This window comes from Amphiura filiformis, chromosome 16 (genome assembly GCF_039555335.1).
Source record: "Amphiura filiformis chromosome 16, Afil_fr2py, whole genome shotgun sequence".
Classification (NCBI taxonomy): domain Eukaryota; kingdom Metazoa; phylum Echinodermata; class Ophiuroidea; order Amphilepidida; family Amphiuridae; genus Amphiura; species Amphiura filiformis.
The window spans coordinates 12,939,805-12,964,591 of record NC_092643.1 but is presented as its reverse complement, the minus strand read 5'-3'; positions in this window follow the sequence as shown (position 1 = coordinate 12,964,591).

Sequence of the window (24,787 nt, the reverse complement as noted above, 5' to 3'; positions counted from 1 at the left end):
TGAATGTTATTAGTTGTCTAAATAACCAAGAGTTTGGTGTCGGATGGTGAAGGGAGTATGATCAGTAAAAAACAGAGTTTATACAGTTTGTACGAATTTGTGCCAATTTAAATCCACTGGCTTTGTGTTGTGTTCGTTTTGATCGTGGCGTCGATCGATTTTGACATCACACCACACTACGACGGCAAATAGTTATACAATCTTTATTTCATTCATGGTTTTATTTATAGACCACTTGACATCGTCTATCGATATGCATGAACGAGCCGCGACACTGTTCAATGGCTTTCTTGTATATGAAATGCGGTAGGCGATTTAAAATGCACGTGCCCAGAGCAAACTACGATGCGTACGCACACTGTAGGGCAAAGAACAATGGAAATGGCACCCCTTTTTGCTTGGTCTAACTGCCCTTTTCACCCGCTAGCTGTACCATCCATTCACTAATTTTTTTTAGAGCAAACTCTCTGTTTGTGAGACCATCTTCTTTTTACCATGCTGATTATTACACTACTTATCCATGGATCAATTAATTTATTTGCACTTTGTTCAATTATATTTTTCTTCTATATATAAATATCCTCCATGAAATACTTTTATTACTATAATTTAATTTATTTATACTTCATATTTATTATTGATTTACTACTATTATTATTCTTATATCATTTTCAACTCTAGACATGATATATTGCGTGCTCCAGTTCTATTTGTTCATGATTGAGTGAACGGGTGAATCTTTTTCTTCTGTTCATCATTGCTCTTTTTCATGCTCGCTTACTGCTTCGTGCATCATGCATCGATTATGACTCGTCGTCACAACGAATTCCCCCGGAACACTGACCGAAAAGAAAGACATAGAGATAGATATGTTGCGGTCTTGTAAGACCGCGGAGTCCAGTCGTGACCTTGAAATGACCTCTGATGACCTTGAAATGGCTTTGGTCAAAATTGTCTTTTTGTGAAAAAATATAGGCACTAAGTTTAATGACAATCTAATAAAAACAATTTGATCTTGACTTGACCTCTGATGACCTTAAAATGACCTCCATCATATCAACATCACATAATACTAATTTCATTCAAATTGGATAAACTTTTAGAATTTCCCCCAAAACAGACCCCTCCCCATGTTTAAGCCAACTGTAATTATAACCCTATGCACGTGATGCCATTGTTCTGATGATCACAGCACTTAATATGCAGCAAAAGGGAATTTGTTTTCAGTAATAAACTATGTTTGACCCCTACATGATCTTGAACTCAAAATCTGTTATAATATAGACACCAGCTAATGTCAATGCTTACGTGTCAGTCGCACCTCTGTATACCATGTAATCTGCAGGAAACGAAGCATTTTGAAGCTCTTTGTTATGTACTGGAATTACACCCTTAATGACCTTTGACCTCAAATCTGTGCTTACCCTATAGGCCCCGGCTATAGCCAAATCTCAATCCCATAAGCAAAACACTTTGACAGCTGTTTAACATGTTTAAAACAATGAAAAAGCAAGGCGAAAAATGGCGTTGCATGAACTTCTGTCCCCCGTCCAAAAAAAGAATTCAACGGCAAATTTGCCGTAACACGACTCGATCTTGCCTAAAACGCCTCTTCGCAAGATAATTTTTGTACGGCATTTTCCACACACAAATGAATAGGTAATCTTCCCGGTCGAATTCGCGTCGGAAAAAATTGAAATTTATTCACTTCTTCTGGTCTATACTAGGTCAAATTGTAACCCCCAAAATGGATTTTATTACATGTCGGACTCTACTTGCTCTATTAGGATACTTTGATTTGCTTCATAACAAGACAAACATAACATTTTTCTGCATTTTATAATGCGTCTTTTTGTCATTTTGGAACGTCATTTTTTGCTGTCAACCGCAACGTAATCGCCTTACGGTAATTCCACGATTGACCAATTCACAATAGATTTCACCCTCTAGAGGGCACACTAACCTATTTTTGACTAATGTAGTTTGCCGTTGGCGTTCCCGTATCACGTTTCACGTAAATTTCGCAATCTCTCTACTACGCGGAGTTCGCGCCCGTGCAATTATACAATTTTTATGCACGGCTAGTAATTTACTCACGCTTTCTCTGATTGGTTCTCACTATCTAGGAGTGTATGAAATTTTATTTATTGCACGATGCAAAATTTGGTTTTAAATTACGCTTTTTACCCCCAAATTTATTGACTAAATAATGCATAAAATAAGAATTGACTGTTGCCAAGGCAAGAAGGGAAAATGGACAAACAAAGCTGTTTTTCTAACATACTACCAACATTCTTCAACCACCTAAAGTATAAGCCACCCAAGGTATAAGTAAACTCCTTTTTTTCCCTTTGCCCATCGTACTCAAAAACTACCTGAACATACAATTCATGTGTTAGTACATGTAGCCTATAGTGCTTTACGAAACAAGCTAGAGGCCAAACACTCACACGTGTAAATTTGTGAATTACGAATTGTCACCTCGCCCTACATTGAACTGTGTCATTTGCTACGTATAAATGTTACATGTCACCGCTTCTTTCTTTTCCCCATGTAGCTAAGGCCGAATGGCTTACCAGATGCGGCACCTTGAGTCAAAAAAGCTATCGCTCAGCGCGACGAGTATTTTTCAATCATGTGGGGGGAAATCTATGTAAAACATGAAAATAAACTTGGAATGTTTTACATGTTAATGCAGCATGTTTAAACCCATGCAATAATATAGTCTTATATTTTCCACACAATAAAATACATTAGTGACAATAGATGCTGTAGTCCAAATGACAGAATACCGAACATCCTATATGTTTATTACCATTAGACACTAACTATTTAAACCTGGCATTTTACACCTCTGGAATTCATATAATGTACCAATATGCATTCCGGTTCAGAATGTGATCAAGAAAAGGTTTATACTTTAGGAAACAAGATACTATGCTCTCACACTCGAAATATGCGCGGCGCTTACCATGCCAAACAAATCTCCTTTATAATGGTGTCACAAAAACACGGTATGTTGATAAATTAAGCTAATCAATGTAATAATATTTCACTGTGATGCATTTAACACGTTGGGTTTAATTTATATGGTCCAGTTGGTTATTGCACTTAATGAACCGGTCCTTAGATGTTTTCATTTGAGCAGTAATCACCGAGCCAACAATTCCGTAGTGATTTCATCCATGTTATTTTAAACCCTCGGATTTGATCGTTACGCAATTAATGTGTATTATTTCCAAAGACGCCATTTCCTTGACTCGGCTGAATGTATACATGCCAATATATGTGCTAAATCCACTTTTGGAAAAAATTGAGTTATTGGTACCAATTTATAGTGTTATAGCATTAGTTTCATGGAATCAAACTATTTTTTCCAAAAGGAGCTCAATCCCATTACAGGGTGGGCCATAAATTTGACTTTTTTTTCCAAAAGGCGCTAACTCCATTTCAGTTTTTTTCCAAAAGGCGCTAAATCCAACCGACCAATCACTGTGCTCTGTAGGCCGTTAAAGACTAAAATTGCATAGGACTATTCTCCATTTGACAAGGCAACTATTAATCAAAATTTAAATCACAAAAGTTTAGAATTTCAACTTGTACACACACCCCTACACTCCTAGCAAGCACAGACGACAATTTGCGCGTAAAATGGAATGATTTGACAGAATTGTCGTTGTAAAATTTTTGGGGAAAAAATTGCACAATTTTCTCACATTTTCAAGCTTTTAGTGAATAAATATCATTACATTGTTGAAATAAAGTGCAGTTTGATTTATAAAAAAATATTTGCGTGTATTTTGTTTAATATTGCAAATTATTTTAAATATCATTGAATATTTTGTTTCCAAAAGGTGCTAAATCCACGGTTATTGGATATTTTGTTTCCAAAAGGCGCTAAATCCACTTCAAGCGGTTTAATAAAAGAATACTTACAATTACACATTATAATCAGGATCTCAAAAACAGGTGTTTTTGTAGTTACTGACATGAGAACTAACATTTAAAACCAAAAAATAAATGAATAAATACCTATAAGGCTTTTAATTTAAAAAACATTGATTTTCTCCGATTTCACTAATATGGATTTAGCGCCTTTTGGAAACAAGCTCTTCATATCATTATGCCGGTCTAAAATGTATTTCATTGACATGTTTTTTGGCTACACATCACCCTGTTAAAAATCACATTACTGGTCAGTTCTAAATCGCTCATCACGTACGATAGAAAAGTTGAAATAGTTTATCATCGAATAACGATTCAATAGCAAACTGTTGTTTATATTTACGTTTGTGAAGATTATCATTCATCCACGTGAAAATTTCCCACTCAAAAATAGTAAGTCCAGTTGACTAGATTATAGTTTAATATTAATACTGTTGTTTATATTGTTTACAAAACTACTTCATAAAAGTTGGGAATTCCCTTTGTAAGGTAATCACAGTTAACAAAGCCAGGACTACTTATGGATGGGAATCCCTAGAATGTAAAGTGGATATGAAATCATGTTGGAAATCTCCCAGGAAGTGTTGTAATTCAAAAGGTTAATGTTTATAATTAGGCGTGGGAATTTCCAGATTACATCATAATGTTGTGAAAGTGTGAATGAAGTAATGGGCTATTAATAAAATGGGACATTTTGGTGTATATAAACAAAATGTAAACATGATTTTAGGCAAACTTTTATAACAGCGTTGTTGTGGGCTAGTTAATGTGCTTCCAGTCCATGTGCCTTCAAAAAAGGTACTTACGAACAAGACATAATCTTATATAGTCAATGACGGAGACGATCTAGAATACGTCAAAGTGCGTACCTCTTCCAAGAAAGGAATATATTCGTCTGTCGACTTGCTGAAGTATAGTTTATGAAACAACACATCTGTCAATGTACGTGGCAACAGGGGATGCAAGACAGGTCTGTTTTCCATTAGAAATTGTGTGAAAGGTAAAAAGACCTACGCAAAGGATATAAAAGTATGCAATTGACTCCGCTGATCAGTGATCTTCGCAAGAAAAGTGAATCGGGATATACATCAAGAACATTAAGCGCAACAGATCTGTGTAATCAACAAGACGACCGCCGGATAAGTAAGATTCCTAATATGTATTTGATTGATTATAAATTGCATGTATTTATGTTTATGTATCAGATCATTATGAATCATATTTATACTTTTCATTAAAGATTAAGATATTGTTAACTTAATGAAACAGTGTGTTTTGTTGTGCATTCTGAATTTAGGTAAAGTGTGTTTTGGCCTTGAGTCGTTATTGACAATCGTAACACAATAAACATCTTTCAGGGAGTTAGATGTCTTCATTCCTGTTCAACGGTTACGGACTAGGCAGAGTTATACTCACATTTAATTCACATTGAACATGTATACTTGTAGACGTATTATACGTACTCATTTTATGTTCACACTGCATAGACCAGGTTAAAACTGAGCTAAGTACCACTTGGAGAACAAGAAATTCTCACATGGTTTACCTGGACCAGTTTTGCATGGGGAACAAGAATTTCTTGGGTAAAAAGCCCGTAACCTGAGAACTTTTCCGTGAGGGCGCTTTTTTCAAAATGGCCGCCAAAATCCAATATGGTTAAATTAGTCACCTTAGGGCATATTTAACCAGATTTTGGAAGTTTATTGATAGCAATAATGTACTACTAAGTCAGGTTATTAATATGAAGGTAACAGGAGGTCACCAGCTGAGGGCGCTTTTTTCAAAATGGCCGCCAAAATCAATGAAAAACATATATATGGTTGAATTAGTCACTTTAGGGGCATATTTTACCAGATTTTGGATTTTTATTGATAGCAATAATGTGCTACTAAGTCAGGTTATTAATATGAAGGTAACAGGAGGTAACAGCTGAGGCGCTTTTTTCAAAATGGCCGCCAAAATCAATGAAAAGCATATTGTTAAATTAGTCACTTAAGTGGTATACTTCATCAGATTTTGGATGTTGTTATTGATAGCGGTAAGCATTACTAGGTCAGATTATTAATGCGAAGGTAATAGGATGTCACAGGCGAGGGTGCTTTTTTTCAAAATGGCCGACAAAATTGAAGGAAAGTATGATATCAACGAAAAAGCATCAGGAAATGTTACTTAAGTAGAAAAAAAGTAATAGTTGTCTTTGACTTTTTGAACTTGTAATGAAGTACTTCAGGGTGGTAAAAGTAGATTCTGATTTAGAATGGCGGCAATGACGACTACCAGAATTGCCTTTATGTATTAAAGAAGACCCCAAAAGCAACTTGTAAACTAGAATGCCCCAAAAGTCATGAAAGTGTTGCTTACAATGTTATAAATTGTCCGGTTGTGCATGGTTTCAATGATGCATTTCTTTGTTTTAATCCTCAGGATCACTCAAATCGCTATTTTCTGAAAATTCTTCATATTTATTCTCTACCAATAGTTCTTGGACGTCCTCAGGCATTGCCGTTTCAACCCATTTAGGTTCCATGTTTTCGTTCCACCCATTGTCAACAATGTTTCCACCGTCGTATACAGTGACATCTGCTGCTCTCCACTCTCTTGCAATGAAATTTGCGCTTTATATGGTGGTAGTAAGGATATATCAGCAATCTTTATATCTTGCCCAACTAAATGTCACCATTGATGATATTGTCAGAAGCTTGGACGAAAGAGGGCAGACAGACCTTATCTTGCTTGATTATGAAAAAGCATTTGATAAGGTGTCCTATCATCGTTTGCTGATGAAAGTAGAGCATTATGGTATCAGAGGAACAACCTTGGAGTGGATTTCGGACTTTCTCACAAATAGAACCCAACAAGTAGTGGTTGATGGCCAGTTCAGAACTGAAGTGGAAGTGCCTTCTGGTGTACCCCAAGGCAGCCGAGCCGTTGTTGTTTGTCATATTTATTAATGACATACTAGCCTGCATCAAGAACTCCTCGGTTCGACTCTTTGCAGATGACTGCATCTTGTATAAAAGAATTACATCACATGAGGACAGTCTGCAACTGCAAGTAAAAGACTTGGATAATCTGCAGGAGTGGGAGCAACAGTGGATGATGAAATTCCATCCATCAAAATGTCAAGTCATCCATATCACAAATAGGAGAAATCCTCCAGAGCTCATACTCTATTCATGGCCACACACTTGAGGAAGTTGATTCTGCCAGGTATCTGGGCGTCCACATTGACTCCAAACCCAGTTTCAACACCCATATCGACAGCATCTTTAAGAAAGGCAACTCCACCCGTGCATTTCTCAGTCGTAATTTCAGTCACTGCACACGCAAGACCAAAAAAGCAACATACACCACTTATGTCAGGCCTATAGTTGAATATGCAGCACCTGTCTGGGATCCCCATACCAAAAAGAACATAAAGAGACTTGATCAAGTCTAGCGCAGGTGTGCTCGCTATAATGTCACGAGTGACTATGACAGGAGGAGCAATGTGTCTGCTATTCTACAAAACCTCCAGTGGCAATCTCAACAAGCCAGACGGCAACAGAGCCGGGTACTGATGATGTATCGCATCAGATATAACCTTGTGGGCATCCAGTGGAACCAGTACCTTACCCAATCTGTGACAAACACCAGAGGCCATGATTCCAGATTCCAGCTTCAGCACTGCAACAATCAGGTCTACCTGCACTCTCTCTTCCAGAGAACAGCCAAGGACTGGAACCTTCTTCCGACAGATCCAGCCATCTGTGACATCCTATTTACCTTCGTATTAATATTCTGACCTAGTAATGCCTTACCGCTATCAATAACAACATCCAAAATCTGATGAAGTATACAACTTTTAAGTGACTAATTTAACAATATATATATGCTTTCATTGATTTTGGCGGCCATTTAAAAAAAAAAGCGCCCTCGGCTATGACCTCCTGTTACCTTCATATTAATAACTTGACTTAGTAGTACATTATTGCTATCAATAAAAATCAAAAATCTAGTTAAATATGCCCATTAAGTGACAAATTTAACCATATATATGTTTTTCATTGATTTTGGCGGCCATTTTGAAAAAAGCGCCCTCCGCTGTGACCTCCTGTTACCTTCATATTAATAACCTGACTTAGTAGTACATTATTGCTATCAATAAAAATCCTAAATCTGGTTAAATATGCCCTAAAGTGACTAATTTAACCATATATATATTGGATTTTGTCGGCCATTTTGAAAAAAGCGCCCTCACGGAAAAGTTCTCAGGTTACAGGCTTTTTACCCAAGAAATTCTTGTTCCCCATGCAAAACTGGTCCAGATAAACCATATGAGAATTTCTTGTTCTCCAAGTGGTACTTAGCTCAGTTTTAACCTGGTCTAGCATGCCATGTTGTGTAAGTACACAAATTAACCGACTTTGGGTGTTATGAACCTTAATGCCTGGCGCACCAAAATAATTGAATTATTAAATCAAGTCTGGCGAATATAATAATAATGTATTAAAGTATTAAAATTGTGATTATATATAGACAACGGAGCATGTGATGCGTGGTAACCCGGAGGACGGTAACCTTACATTACATTCAAAGATCGTAATCTGGGTTGCCTACATCTTGTACCAAAACATAAACACAACATCTTTGAAGAACAACATTACAAACTAAAAGTCATAGCCGTATCCGTTCTATGATTTCACTCCGCGCTTCAATAACCTATTTTGGACACATTTGCCCTTGTCACTGCCGTCTTAATCTTTGTCAAAGACTACTTGCGATCGGGGGGCAGGGCGATGCCGCGATTTCAAGCCGCGAGCGGATCGCTGAAGGCGCGACAGAGAGGCAGAAGCGCGACAGAGCGGCAAAGGTGGGACAGAGCGGCATCGAGCTTCGAGGCGAGCAGTACCACTCTAGTTTCTGTGAGAGTGTAGTAGCTAGTAGGTTCTCTCCCTATGGATAATATAGTTTATATGGTCTGTAGCACAGACTACTACCGTCTCTGAGGAATAACAAGCATACAAACCTAATTGTGATGTATGTAAAATTTTCAATAAACAGTCATATTAGGGCCCGTTCACTAACACTTGTTAGGGGGCCTGATGCAAAAAGGGGGGCCCTGAAAATTGTTGGCCCTTCTAAGGGGGGTCCTTAAAAAATGACCACAAATTTTCATGGAAAAATTGAGTTTAAATGCTTTTCTATGGGGTTGACCCATAATTTTCATGTCAAAAAGGGGAGGGCCCTGAAATTTTTAAGGTCTGTAAAGGGGGGAGCGAAAAATTTTCGCGATGAAATTTTTTTGCACAAGTGTTTGTGAACGGTCCCTTATCATAAACGTCTGTCGTTTTCATTCAATATACACTCCGAAGGCTAGTAACTTATTGGCTACTGTTACACAAAGCCCACTCAGTCATTTAGGCACTGGAAGTGATAGAATTCGGTGTTGAAATGAGCACAATTTTGAGTTACACCTTTTCACGTTAAAATTTGATATTGTTTATTTTGTCCAAATCCTGGTGTAAAACTTAGGCGTGAAATTTAGTCTTCTAGTGTAAGATTTTTGATTTTAACAGGCTTCAACTTGGCTTTAATAATACACTCCTCAAAAGAATTAAAGGATCAGTTGAATATAATCATTGGAAAGCATATGATAATATTATTGATACTTGTGCTAATGAAGGATTTTTCCGAATTCTCTAACGCACATCATCGGGGCTATATATTCTATTTTGATTTCACCATTTTTTACTTTACATTGAATTCCTTTCACCCATGAATGAATGATTCTGCAAGCCATAATAGAAATATCGGTTATTTCTGCTCGCAACACAAGTACTGAGTTGGACATTTCAGCATTCTGAAGTAAAAAAGGATGAAATCAAAATAGAAATTCTAACAAACTAATACAACATAGACGCACACGATGTGCCTTACAGAGGTGGGAAAATTCTTTCTTTAGCGAACTATATTAGTTTGAAACGGTAAAAAGTTAACACCACAAATAGCTCACGGGCGAAGTTCAGAGCTGTAAAAGAAGCAATCATTGCTTTTTATTTGACCAAGAAAATTAATTTCAAAGTAAAAGGGGGATCTCAGACGATCGCTCGTAAAGTCGCTTGTAAGTACATTCTAATGTAAACTGTAAAAGAAGTGTCCGTCTAAACGCACGTTACCTTATGTTGACCTCGTTATCAACTTCCATGTCATTGTTTACACGTTGTTTTCATCAACACATTCGACTCGGCTCTTCAATTGTTTACATTTTCAATTTTCCCGCAAAACCTGACAAGGGTCATCGCTAGTGACCCCTTCCGGGGATTCTGCATAATTTTCTCAGCCAAGGACAAACATTAAATGCGAGTGAACGGTCGAAAGTAATGTCGTATGGACGTAAGCTTGTAGCGTAATTTAATTGCCGACTCGCATGTAAGTTACATTCGAAAGTAGGCTACCATCTAATCACACCTTATGTTGGTTTCAACATGTATTGATTGATTTCCAGCACGACTATACATAACAACAGAGGGTGGTCACCCAGCAAACACAAAAACGTTTTTAAAACGTTATAAATAAGTTATATTTTGACTTTAGGGTTAGGTAAAAACGTTTTAATAACATTAAAATGTCGGGTTATATAAAGGTCATGAAAAAGTTTTAAAACGTTTTATTTGAAAACACACTACAACAATATTTTTTAAATGTTTTTAAAAATGTTATTGTAAACTATTTTCGCAAACGTTTTTTGCCAAATATTTTGTCAACACTTAAATAACATTATGTTAAAATATTTGCACTCAGCAAACACAGAAATGTTCTTAAAATGTTTTATTCAAAACGTTTTAATAACATTTAAATGTCGGGTTATATAAAGGTCATGAAAACGTTTTTAAAACGTTATTGCAAATATTTTGGGCAAACATTTTTCGCAAAATATTTTTTCAACCCCAAAATAACATTCTGTTTAGAATATTTTGTATCAAGTTTTCAAAAATGTTTTTGGAATGTCATTAAAACGTTTGTATACCCTTTATATAACCCGACATTTAAACGTTTTCTGTCAAACATTTTGTGTTTGTTGGGCAGTAGATTATAAAAAAATGTTTTTAAATGTTATGAAAACGTTTTATACCCTTAATATACCCTTTATATAACCCGACATTTAAACGTTTTCTGACAACCTTTTATAACCTTTTGCGAATGATGTCGAAAACGTTTTGTGTTTGCTGGGCAGTAGCGTTCTGAGTGTATACCATTATGATTTACATCTTTCTTAGTGTTTATCAATGAACATAGAGTCGGCAAGAGTCACAAACTGTGATTTGAATTATGTTTCAAACTTTATCATACTAGCATGTAAAGATAAAGAGGGAAGGAGTAGAGACAAATGTGCAAGTTATAATTTATCAATGATCACATTTTGGAATACTGATTTATATGAACAAAATTTTTTATATTCTTACTGAATTTCCTGCTCAAAATTAATGAAAATTAAATCTAATTTAATTAATACATTGATGAATTAATTTAATTTGACAAGTAGATCAGATGTTCAAAATATCTGTCTCCAGGGCTCCTAAATCTGAGAACTTTATACATCTATATGAACATCGATATGCAGACGGACAGTAAATGGTTGCTGCCACGCGACACTTTCCAATAATACTTCCTAATTCAAGAGCCGTCAAGAATCAAACACCTGAGGCTGGTTCTACGGAGATAAAACGATTGCTTAAGGGCATACTACTTTTTTCGATTTCCATAATGATTTCTGCTGTTTGAACTTTAGTTTTTCAGAAAACGCAGCCAAATGTTAATCACGTTATGGTTAATTGCAATATGTGATGCGTGGGGTTGTTGAACTGTAGTTATTGTGCCTATTGTGCATATTATGCCTATATTCCTAAAAAATGGTGGACCATTTAAGGCGGTTATGAGAAACTGTTTTAAATGAGCAACGAATCATGTCAGGAATTTTGCAACAACAAGTGTAAAGGAACACTTTCCAGGTTATTATAAACAAAAACGTATAAAGTTTATTAAATATCACACACTGTTGTTTGATGGCATGTAGAACTTGTTAATCTATGAGCAAGTTGAACACCCATGGTACTTAATCTTACTGATTTCTCTATATAGAGTTATACATTAAGAAATAGCAAATAAGCAGTGATTTTGTGAAAATCTACTGCCTGGGTGAAACATACTCCGATCTTACTTTCAGCACATTAGTACTAGTAGTATGTACCCCACCTTGGTCTGGGGCGGACATTTTAAAAATGAATTTAGGAGAGCAGCAACGACATCACTTACATTACATTCCAGATGTTAAATCTACAGCATATGCAAAATTTGAGGAAATTCGCACGAGTCCGTTTTATTTTAGGGCCATTTGTCTATAACTGGTCTTAACATGTAGCCCTATGGAGAGAGTACCCGTTGAGGGCGCTATAACCCCCATACCCAGTAAGATTCTCCAAGCGTTCAAAATTGATCCTAGAAAGAAAGTGTTTTTCACCACACCCTAGTTTGTTTAATGTAAATCTGTAACTAAATTGTGTATTTGTAGTTGTTCCCTTTTGCACCACAAGTCTGTTTTTGTCGCAAAAATTACCCACCTATAACATTAATAGGTCATCACTCATCACAGTACATGTTATAAATGTCTTCAAATAAATAAATCCTATATAATTATCACCATCCTGCTACGGTATGAATGGGGAATCGTCTGAAAACATCTTCAAGCATTATAATCGTCTCTACTTGTCTTTCAAGCATAAAATGTAGGTCATGATAATATGCACCTAGGGAATACTTTTCCACTGCATTCCACATGGCTCTTCTTGTGCTAAATATCACAATATTTATTGACGTATGATTCACAATTTTGCATAAATTTAGTTTCGCATTGCGCATGAATTTGTAGAGCACTGTTTGTCAAACTCTTAAGTTATCTTAAAACTGTTGCATATTGTCTTTCAAGTACAACTAGTTTTATTAATGAAATATTTATTTTATTTTAATAATAATGATGTTTATAGATGTTTCAGAACAGACTACTTCTTCCTCTTCAAATCCTAAAAACAAAATCAGTCTTATGTTTATATTTCCTTATATCCTAAATGAAAAATATTTTTTTTGTATATTGAGATTGATAAATAAAGTATGAAATGTTAATTATAGCTCATGAATTTCCTTTTTCTGCATTTATTTATTGGGCTCTGTCTGTTAAAGGTGAGTGGTCCCAAGTCTGAAATTACTGGGGTCTATTAAGGAAGGGGTATGAACGTTTGGACAGTATTTATTTTGGGACATCAGAGCACATCAGACATATCGAATTGCATTCTGAATACGAAGAATGTCATTCTGATATCAAATAATTTTGATTTTTGAAATTCGCAATTTAATACACATTTTATGACAAATTATTAAAAATTGATATTTTTGATATTTAACAGTACTTGAAGTAAACTTTATAAATCTGATGATTTATACTTAAAGTGTATGTAGGTGGGTTGAAAAGCCGACGATCAATTGAAAATTTTGACCTTTCGTATTGAAGATATGGATTTTTTTCCCAAAACACCAAAAAAATTAGGTCTTTTGGGAAAAAATCCATATCTTCAATATGAATGGTCAAAATTTTCAATTGACCGTCGGCTTTTCCTCCCTGCTACATACACTTTAAGAATATATCATTAGATTTATATAATTTACTTCGAGGACTGTTATATATCAAAAATGTGAAAAATATCAAATTTTTATAATTTGTCATAAAATTTGTATTATATTGTGATTTTCAAAAATGAAAATTATTTGATATCAGAAAGACATGCTTCGTATTCAGAATGCAATTCGATAGGTCCGAGGTGCTCTCATGTCCCACAAAAAATACTGTCGAAACGCAATAAACGCTCATTTTAGATCCCTTAATCAGAGAAGATGATAAAGAGGAGGTCGCTCGCTGCCCACATCAAATAAATAATGTGTGCATCCGCCTATTGATGGAAACAATGATCTAATCCGATTGATCAACTAATACGATAAGTGGCTTAGCGAGTCACGACTGTCTGTCCATGTCACCAATGGAAAGAACGCCCTCACATTACCCAAGATATGGATTTACCTCAAAATGTCCAAATTTCAAGTTGGATCGGTTTACCAAATCAGGGCCGATGTAGCCTTGTATGAAATCGTTCGATAAATGATTAATATAATAATCCTGATATGATTTCATGTAATATAAATCCATTTCATGTAATATATGTTGTGTTAGTGAAATAATTTCATTTGATAAGTAGTATATGAGATACTAAAATTATAATCTCCGTGGCTCTCATTTTAGACAACTTTACAACTCTCTAAGTACATCGATATCATCACCCAAGACCGTCATGGACAATTAAATTGTTTGCAGCGTCACGACACTTTCCAGTTCTTCCTAATTTAAAAGAGCGTCAAGAATCAAACACCCGAGGCTGAGTTCTACTGAGATAAAAGCTATCACTTTACGGGCAAATCTTCGTTCGATTCCTATAAATGAACATTGGCATTTGAACTTTAGAACAAAAAAAGAAGCCAAAATCTTATCACCCTTTTAAAATTATTATAGTATGGTTAATTGCTTTATGTGAGGCTACTGAACTGATTGAGGGTGCATTCCTAGAATTGTTGCACATTTAAGGTTGTTTTGAGAGTTTAATTTAAGGAGAGAAACCAATCATGTCAAGACTTTTGTAACAATAAGTGTAGGAACACTTTCTAGGTTAGCATTAATGGATCGAATGAGTAAGTGCTTTTTACGAATACGTGTGAGCCCATGAAGTGTTAAATGCATGCTACTTTCAATGATCTCGAGTTATCTGTTTTAACCCGCTTGGAAAAAAGATAAAGATGCTTATCCCTGTTTTCTTAAATTAAGTGCTGGAACACATCTGTTAGCTCAATGCAGACAATGTTTTGACCGATTAGAAGCACAGTTCGCAAAACGACGTAATCGTTTCAAATTAACGTACTCATTTGAAACAACACTGCATTTGAAAATGGAATAGAATACGTTGTTTGCGTGCCTTACGTGGTTTGCGTAAATAAAATGAATTCAGTGTCAAACGATGTCGTGAGCTGATTGTGTTGAATTTGTATATATATTGAGGTCAATGGATTGAGTTCTACTTTTCTTAGAATAGCAAACTAGAGCTGCTGTGTCTCAAGAGGAACGACAATCTCAGGCGGTGGCTTAATCTGATGGCTTCTGATGACATTTACTATGAACAATTTATTACTCTCAATATATATTTTTCCTGACCAATTATGGTAAAGTTTAAACCCAAATTTAGAGTAGGAGTAGCATTTTCACCCCAAATTACATTTACATGACCTTCGACCCCTATCTATGTACAACGTATATTAAGCTTGAGTTAGTGCTTCTTGTTTGTGTGGTCGAAATCGGTGTAAGCGTCTGGCACTAGAGAGGGTTTATTACGAACGAATCGGAAGAAGAAGTGTATAATTATAAAAACGAATCAATGATATATGTCGAGTGAAAAAGAGTTCAACGAATTGCATTTTCGATCACAATATTTTGAGTCATCAAATGCCTTTAATATTTGAAAATAATTGAAAATGTGAGAAATAGCATTACGATCACAATATTTTGAGTCATTCAATGCCTAAATATTTGAAAATATTTGAAATATGAGAAATAGCGTTACATGTATATGCTATTAATATAAAATATGAAAAACCACTTTGTCAGCTATCACGCATTGTAACGAGAAGCAACACGAAGCTCATGAATCAAGCGTCACTATTATAATTAAACAGGTTTATCTTCATATTGAATGCTCTCAGACATCTCAGACATCTGATAATAGAACAAATGCAATCATTATTATCATAACTCACTTTCATATAAAAAATCTAATCAGTCTCCACATATTAAGCCGCTACATAATATTCGTTTAAAGTAATTTATTTTTGCTTCCTATTTACTAGTATATTGCTTTGACCAAACTATATTACTGTCGGGTCCTATAATCTAAACAATTCATTACTATTTAGTCCTAGATTTTAGCCGCATATTTTAGGCCCCGCATAAATGGCTAAATGCGGGATTGCTTCCTGTTGGAATGTTGCATTAAATGTGACGTCTGCATGGCTTTAACCTAAATACGATGACGTTATACATCCCCATTGAGAAAAACATATAAGTGCCTATCCAATGTTATCATGCTTGTTTTGATATGAAGTTGCACCTTGTCCAATTCGGTTATTGCCGCAATGTAGAAAAACGTCGCGAGGCTTTAGGTTGAGAATTTTGAGTTCTCCTACTTCGTTGCTAGGTGGTCGCCTATCACTGTAAGTATAAAATGTGTTCTAAAAGAATTCACTAATTAAATCATTAAACAACTTCAAGCAATTTTGTTTCTCGTTTAAGAAAAGGTCACAATAGTATATAAACCGAAGGAACAATTTTCCACTAAAATGGTAATAACAGTCATACCACCTGGTCTTGTTGAGCCAAATAACACAATAGTCTGTTGTTGGCGTATTAATTCAAAATTTGACATTTTAAATAAAACGTTGTCGAATCTGTATGGACCATTAAAACAGGTCAAGTAAAACTGTTGAATATTTCCTTTCAAGTAAGACTAGTTTGAAAATTCCAACTTTTCTACAATAAAAAATCACTTTAATGATTATGATGATGATGGATATGTCGGACAAATGTTATAAGAGTTTGAAAGTATCAAGATCAGGGCTATTTCCATATATAATACAATCATATACTACTTAAAATGTAAATACTCAAACATAAAACCAAATGACTTTTGCTAATTGTGGGGCCATTCTTTGAGCTTATTTTATTTAACAACAAATTTGACCTACCATCTTTTCCCAGGGTAAGGTCAAAGTTTAAAATAGTTTTATCCTAGCATCCTCTTTTTATGATATTTTTCAGTAGATATCCACGAAATATGCTTATTCCCAAAATTTCAGTTGATTCCAAGTTTTGCGTTTGCGAGTTATGCATAGTTATGTGTATTAGACTGCTCCATCGACAATGTGTTGTAATTTCGTTAAACAAATTAATCTGCAGGACATTTTTTGTACATAACCATTATGTAGCCAGAAGTTTCCAGTGGTAGAAAAATTTTAACGTTTTTGAGAAAAATGGGGATGATGCTGTGGATCAAGAAATTCCCTTTTATAGGAGATAATGTTCTTGAACCTGTTCTCAAAACGTAACCATGGTAACAGGATTATGTCATTTAACAGAACAATACCACTTCCAGATCACTGAAAGGTTTTACTTAAACAAGGATTTAACCCTTGGCTATAATTATTTGTTCTTAGGAGTTGAGGAGGAAGAAAAAGTCTGCTGCCAAGTCCAACATTTTGGTGGCTATAGAAAGTCTCTGCCGATTCCCCAACAACACAACTTCCGATACGCGTGGTTAAGGTGACATGTGCGCTTCTTGAGCATCCAGCCTGTGGTAATTTGTAGCATTTACTGGGGTTAGTGTTCAAATTCAAAGTGAGCAAAGGAAACTTTTCCTTCTACTTCCACTTACTTATACTTACTTCCTGTAGAAATCATCAAATTGTCTCTTGGCATAGAGTTAATGATCCACTGACGAACGATGTGCAAATATACCGCCCCTATGACATGTCTGGAGCTCGTGATTACTTCCAGTTTCGTTAATCCGTTGAAATTGTAAACAGCTGTCCACAAAACTAGTTTCCTCTTTGTATATTGGGAAAAAACCAAGTATTTAGCAACCTCGTGATTGCCTGTATTAATAACACCAAATTCTAAAATATCAAGGGTATCAGCTGTTATTTAATATAATCAAGATTTGTCAATCTTTACTATATTAGTGAACAAAAATAGAAATACATAGATATGTCGGACAAATGTTATAAGAGTTTGAAAGTATCAAGATCAGGGCTATTTCCATATATAATACAATCATATACTACTTAAAATGTAAATACTCAAACATAAAACCAAATGACTTTTGCTAATTGTGGGGCCATTCTTTGAGCTTATTTTATTTAACAACAAATTTGACCTACCATCTTTTCCCAGGGTAAGGTCAAAGTTTAAAATAGTTTTATCCTAGCATCCTCTTTTTATGATATCTTTCAGTAGATATCCACGAAATATGCTTATTCCCAAAATTTCAGTTGATTCCAAGTTTTGCGTTTGCGAGTTATGCATAGTTATGTGTATTAGACTGCTCCATCGACAATGTGTTGTAATTTCGCTAAACAAATTAATCTGCAGGACATTTTTTGTACATAACCATTATGTAGCCAGAAGTTTCCAGTGGTAGAAAAATTTTAACGTTTTTGAGAAAAATGGGGATGATGCTGTGGATCAAGAAATTCCCTTTTATAGGAGATAATGTTCTTGGACCTGTTCTCAAAACGTAACCATGGTAACAGGATTATGTCATTTAACAGAACAATACCACTTCCAGATCACTGAAAGGTTTTACTTAAACAAGGATTTAACCCTTGGCTATAATTATTTGTTCTTAGGAGTTGAGGAGGAAGAAAAAGTCTGCTGCCAAGTCCAACATTTTGGTGGCTATAGAAAGTCTCTGCCGATTCCCCAACAACACAACTTCCGATACGCGTGGTTAAGGTGGCATGTGCGCTTCTTGAGCATCCAGCCTGTGGTAATTTGTAGCATTTACTGGGGTTAGTGTTCAAATTCAAAGTGAGCAAAGGGAAACTTTTCCTTCTACTTCCACTTACTTATACTTACTTCCTGTAGAAATCATCAAATTGTCTCTTGGCATAGAGTTAATGATCCACTGACGAACGATGTGCAAATATACCGCCCCCTATGACATGTCTGGAGCTCGTGATTACTTCCAGTTTCGTTAATCCGTTGAAATTGTAAACAGCTGTCCACAAAACAAGTTTCCTCTTTGTATATTGGGAAAAAACCAAGTATTTAGCAACCTCGTGATTGCCTGTATTAATAACACCAAATTCTAAAATATCAAGGGTATCAGCTGTTTTTTAATATAATCAAGATTTGTCAATCTTTACTATATTAGTGAACAAAAATAGAAATACAAAAAGAAACACAATCGTACTTAGATCAACTCCCATCTGCCGTAAGTAATATGAAAGCTTTATTACATTTCGTCTTCTAAATCAGCTCGTTTTCTCAGCATCTGCCGGGATTTTATCCAAATGATAACAGAGTAAATTGAATCTTGTTAGTTACAATGTTACGAACAATGGCAAGAAAACCTTGGTATATAGACAAAATAATGAATTTGATAAATTCACGGAAGTGTGCCAGTGTCGGATATCGGTAGATAAATAAATGAAGTTAACTAACGTTAACAATATCAGTGCTTAATGTTACTCTCAGGATATGTATCAAGAACATGTAATATGATTTAGAGCCCATTACGTCACTCAAAGTATTTAATACGCGGAAATCGCTGAAGTGAGAGGTCGAAATAAATAGAAAAGTAATACAATTCTGATTTGAATTTCCCCTGTAAATAATTTCAAGAAAGTATTAAAACATGACTGTTTAATTGTGCTACTTGTCCGATAATCTCGGCGCTGGTGTAAAACGCAAGTAAATTTGTGCATTTTTAAAAACTCACGTAAAAAAAAACTCATTTTTAAAAACTCACGTAGTGTATAAATTAAGAAAGTAACTCGACAACCTCTAATATTTCATTATAGCATTTCTACCCTTGATTTCTAACGTATCAAAGCATTAGTATTCAATATCATGCCCCTGTACGTGATAAATTCCAAACATCAAAGTTGAGAAAAATAAGACGATGTCACAAACTGTGAAAATATGAGGAGACGGTTTTATGACTCGTCACAATAATAATGTTGAAGCCTGATATGCAACCTGCCTCTGATAAGTGAAAACAAATGTTTGGGGGTAAGTCATGCACAGGAGCGATTAATATCAACATTTTTGATATTGATGGTGAACTGGTGACCATGCATAAAAATACTCAAAGTACATATAATTCATGTGCATTGTTTCTGTTTTGACTGGAAAAGATGGTACATAATACAACACTTTCAAGTGTTGAATTTGTTACTTATCATTCAAAATAATGATACACCAAAAAAATAATGATACCTTTTTACCAGGGATTTTAAGATCTACTGAAATAAACAGAACTAGACTTAGCTGTGGTCTAAGACCACGAACACAGCCGTGTTGTGACTCCTTAATGACCTTTGACCCCAAAATCTACGAAAACCCCACAGGGCTGTGTAATTACAAAAGATTACCAGGGTTTCCTTCACTTTTTCCAATAAAATACTTTGATTTATAAAGCATTCATATAATAATCTTACGCTTTCACGTAATGGACAACTTTTGCATATACATACGGGTGTCCCTGAAAGAACTGTATCGTCGGAAACTTAATTGTTTGGATAGTATAACGCCACAACTAAACATTAGTAAATAACTGGTGTGGTTGAGGAATAAATCAGCTATCAAATGCTTTTTGCATTTTGACAACTGACCTCACCGTTCTTGAAATGCAAGATTTTTACAGAATTCCCTCATTTTCAAACCTTTCCAGAGATTCAAATATCAATCGATGATCTGTATTCGGAGTGCTATCACTGCCCATCATCAGCGTATGAGGCGTAATTGTCATTGATAGATATTTTGACTCCTTGGAACGTATTGAAAATGAGATGAAATATGAGTTTCGTAAAATTTCAAAAATGGACGGGTCAATATTGTCAAAATTCAAAATTCAAAATGTAGACGATATCTGATATATTCCTCAACCACTTCGGTTATTTAGTTATGTTTGGTTAATTCAGTTTCCGACGATACAGTTCTTTCAAGGACACCATGTATAACCGAGCATACGATATTTCAATTTGTACACCATCGTTCATCCACAAATCAATTTCAGGTTGACAGCCATAATGGGGGAAGTGCCAAGTAATGAATAAACGTGATTATCTTATTTGTCATATTTCATAAGGTTATTGCAATTAATTGAAATATCAAAGAACCTGCCGATAATAGCAATTTTTATTATCGCAAATTCAGATGTGTGTTTAACAATAGACTATGTGTATCGTTTATCTAATCACAAAGATAACAAACAAACATACCTTCCTATCCCATGGACATCACCCTTTCATTAAACCAAAGCATTGCAGTATTATCTTTTTTTTTTTTGTTAGTGTGTTGGGGTGTTTCTTTTGTTGGGGTGTCTGTTTGGGTGTTTGTTTGGTTGTTTGTTTTTGTTTGTTGTTCGGGATATCAAACCGGCAACCAAGGCGTTTTCCAAAACTGAGATTCGTTAGGTTTACATTTAAGAAAAGAAATGCTCAATAAAATGAGTTTAGCTCAATTATACATAATCATTCAGGGTTTGGGGAATGTTGTTGTATAATACAAAGTAAACTTGTACGGATAACTGCAAAAAGACTGCCCGTTTTTAGTGTGCATTAGACCGTGCGTTTATACGGCGCTCAAAACATGCGTATATAGTGCTTGTCTCGGTTCCAAACTGGATTGTGCTCCTTCGCCATCTGAAATAAAAAAAAATGTGAATGAAACAAAATAAACATATATTTATTTCTGTAGATGAGAAATATTATTTACATAAGCCTTTTTGAAATATGACGGGCACAAAAGGAAAGGGCGTACTTTGAAGTGAGTAATCTTTTGTATGCTTTTCAGCTGACAAAAGATTACTCATTTTAAAGTACGCCCTCTACTTTTGTGCCCGTCATATCATATTTCAAAAAGGCTTAGTGATATTTTTTCATCATTATATCATGTCTATGTTTCTGTTGCTATAGTATGTTGTATGGAAAAAAAATTCTTTAATATTTTACTTGATCTGAGTTTACCCAATTTTGTTTTTAATGTCTTGGCATATTTAAAATGTAAAGTAAATTTCTACACAAAATGTACATAAAAACCCCCCTCCCCAAGCCTGTCCTAGTACTACTTAAAAGCATAACATCGTTGAAAAATAACATCATAACATACCGAAGACTGGAAGGCATGCCCGTATTCTTTCACTAATTTCACGCAGTATGGCAGTAAATGTCCGCGCTTCAATTAACAGATAATCTATCTGGGGATTATGCAGAGGACACTATATATCGTCTCAGAGGAATAACAGGCATATTAAATCTCCATTTGATGTATGTATAAACATTTCAATAAACAGCTATATTAACAAGATAGTCTGTTGGTTTCACACCATGTCAGTATGCTATACATCTGGTTTGGCTATTAGCACGAGTTTAACGAGCATGGTATGTGGAAGTCGCGTTCTGTGATTTGAATATAGAAGGCATAGAAGCAGCTAGCAGGGAAATGCCCCAGACCGTTAACTGATCGCCCTGCCCAAATTAGTATGCTAAGCTTAAGTAATTCTTATTAATGCCAAATATATGACATGTCCTGTGCTTCAAGAGAAGATTAGAAGAGCGAATTTAGAGACATTTAATTTGCAATAAAGGAGAACAATTATTGCATAATAATAGTCATACTTTGGAGCCTTGTATGAACAAAGTGGAATTATTTTGATGAGCGATTATATATTATCATACACAAATCTGATTCGATTGATTTATCAATGAACTTGTTTTATATAAATACTCAAAATATCTGTCTCCATAGCTCCCGTTATCTCTTCCATCGCCTCAGACAGACCTGGAAATTGTTTACACTCTCGAATACTTCCTAATTCAAGAGTGCGTTAACAATCAAACACCCAAAACTGAGTTCTAATATGATAAAAGCTATATCTTACGGGTAAATCTTCGTTCGATTCCCATAAATGGGTACTGGCATTTGACCTTTTTTTATATATAAAAGGGAGCAAAATTATCCTCACAGTTTGAACAATTATGGCATGGTTAATCATATTGGTACTATTCTGCGTAAGTTTAATGAACTGAATATACTTTACATTGCTGGGCAATTTATGAATGTTTTGAGAAACAGTTTTAAGTGTGTATCCATTCATGTCAGTGATTCTGTATTTAAATAAACTGGGCTCAAAAAGAAACTTATAATTTTTCACAAGATAATATCTTAAAATCCTGTCCATAAAAATAAACCAAAATTGCACACATGATTACTTCAATACTCTACTCTAAATCCTGGTCAGTAACCAAACAGTTGTGCAACTGCCAGTGCATTTTGTTGTTGTGTCAGTTGGTTAAAAACTGCTTGGTTACTGACATGTGTTTAGAGTAGATTTTTGAAGTAATCCTGTGTATAATTTTGGTTCATTTTTATGGACAGGGTTTTAAGATATAACCTTGTGAAAAAAATTACTATTTTTTTAGCCCTGTTTACTAGTAAACATAACAAGGTTGTCTTAGCACAGTTGACCCAATCAATTGCGTGAAAAAATTTAACTAAATAATCTCCAAGATTATTCACTTTCTAAATGAAATGACAATAATGAATGTGTATGACGTGAACTTTTTTGTCCATAAAGATTCGATTAATTTGTCGATGTAATTTGATAAGTGTTCGAAATAAATGTCCCCCAGGGCTAGGAACAACGCAATGGGAAGTTGAGGGAGCAACCCACAGGTACGATGACGTCCGATGAACAAAAGTGCTTTCGTTAAGACACTGAACACCTTGATAGTAACTGCTACACAAGAATGCTTAGAGCAGTATACAACATCAATTAGAAGCGAAGAGCAATATGGTGACGTAGGTTTCATTATCATTGAGGTATAGGACTTTTTATTTTTTCGGTGAAAAGCAGGTAGGGCAACTACTTGATTATATTTCTGCATGTTCATACTACATACTCTGAACATTTTAGAAAATTCGCACGGGTCAGTTTTTTAAAAATCACATTTTTGTTCCTAAAATGGGGGTTATAGCGCCCTCAACGGGCACTCTCTCCATAGGGCTACATGTAAAGACCAGTTATAGACAAATGGCCCTAAAATAAAACTGACTCGTTCAATTTTCCTCAAATTATTGCATATGATGTAGATTTAACATCTGTAATGTAATGCAAGTGGTGTCGTTGCTGCTCTTCAAAATTCATTTAGAAAATGTCCGCCCCAGACATGACCTACCGAAGCTTTCACCGACGATCAGAAAAGGTGGGCACGCATACAAAATATGCGCTTGTGGCTAAGCTGATCCATTGGACACCTGACCAGAGCATTGAAACAAAAAAACCTGGTAGACCCCATTTAATATACGTTTGTTGTCTTGAAACCTGACACTAGATGTTATGGATTTGGGAATGGCCGTGCAGGAGGGAAGGATATGGCAAGCTGTTGTAGTTCGAGGACATCACTCATAATAAGCAAGTAAGCAAGTCAGGTCAACAGGGCAATATTGACATAATATCGTGTTCAAAAGCCCCCATTGAACTCGACGTTAAGCGATCAAAACAGCCAGTGGGGTTTCTTTCATTTTACTTTTTGGCTTAAAATGGACAGAAACTCTTCTTGACAGTTTTTTCTAATAATATTTCAGCATTTTTAATCAAAAATAACAAATTCAAATTTGATGCAACTCGTACATTAAGGCTTTAAATTGAAACTATAAGCTCGAAAGCACATCTATTTACAAAATGAGAGACAATATTTTAACCGACTAGAACAAAGTTCACAAACGACTTGATCTGTTCCAATTAGGCTAGCCAGAAATAGTTCTAATTGTTTGCAAATTCAAATACCAATAAGTTTACATACCACTAATATAGGCCTGGGCGATACATGGAAATACGACGTGTACTTTTTAGGGTTTGATGCTTCAAAATGGTATATTTTCTCTCATTATATGACATTTTTGTTGTAATAGTACCAAAATTCATACGCACGG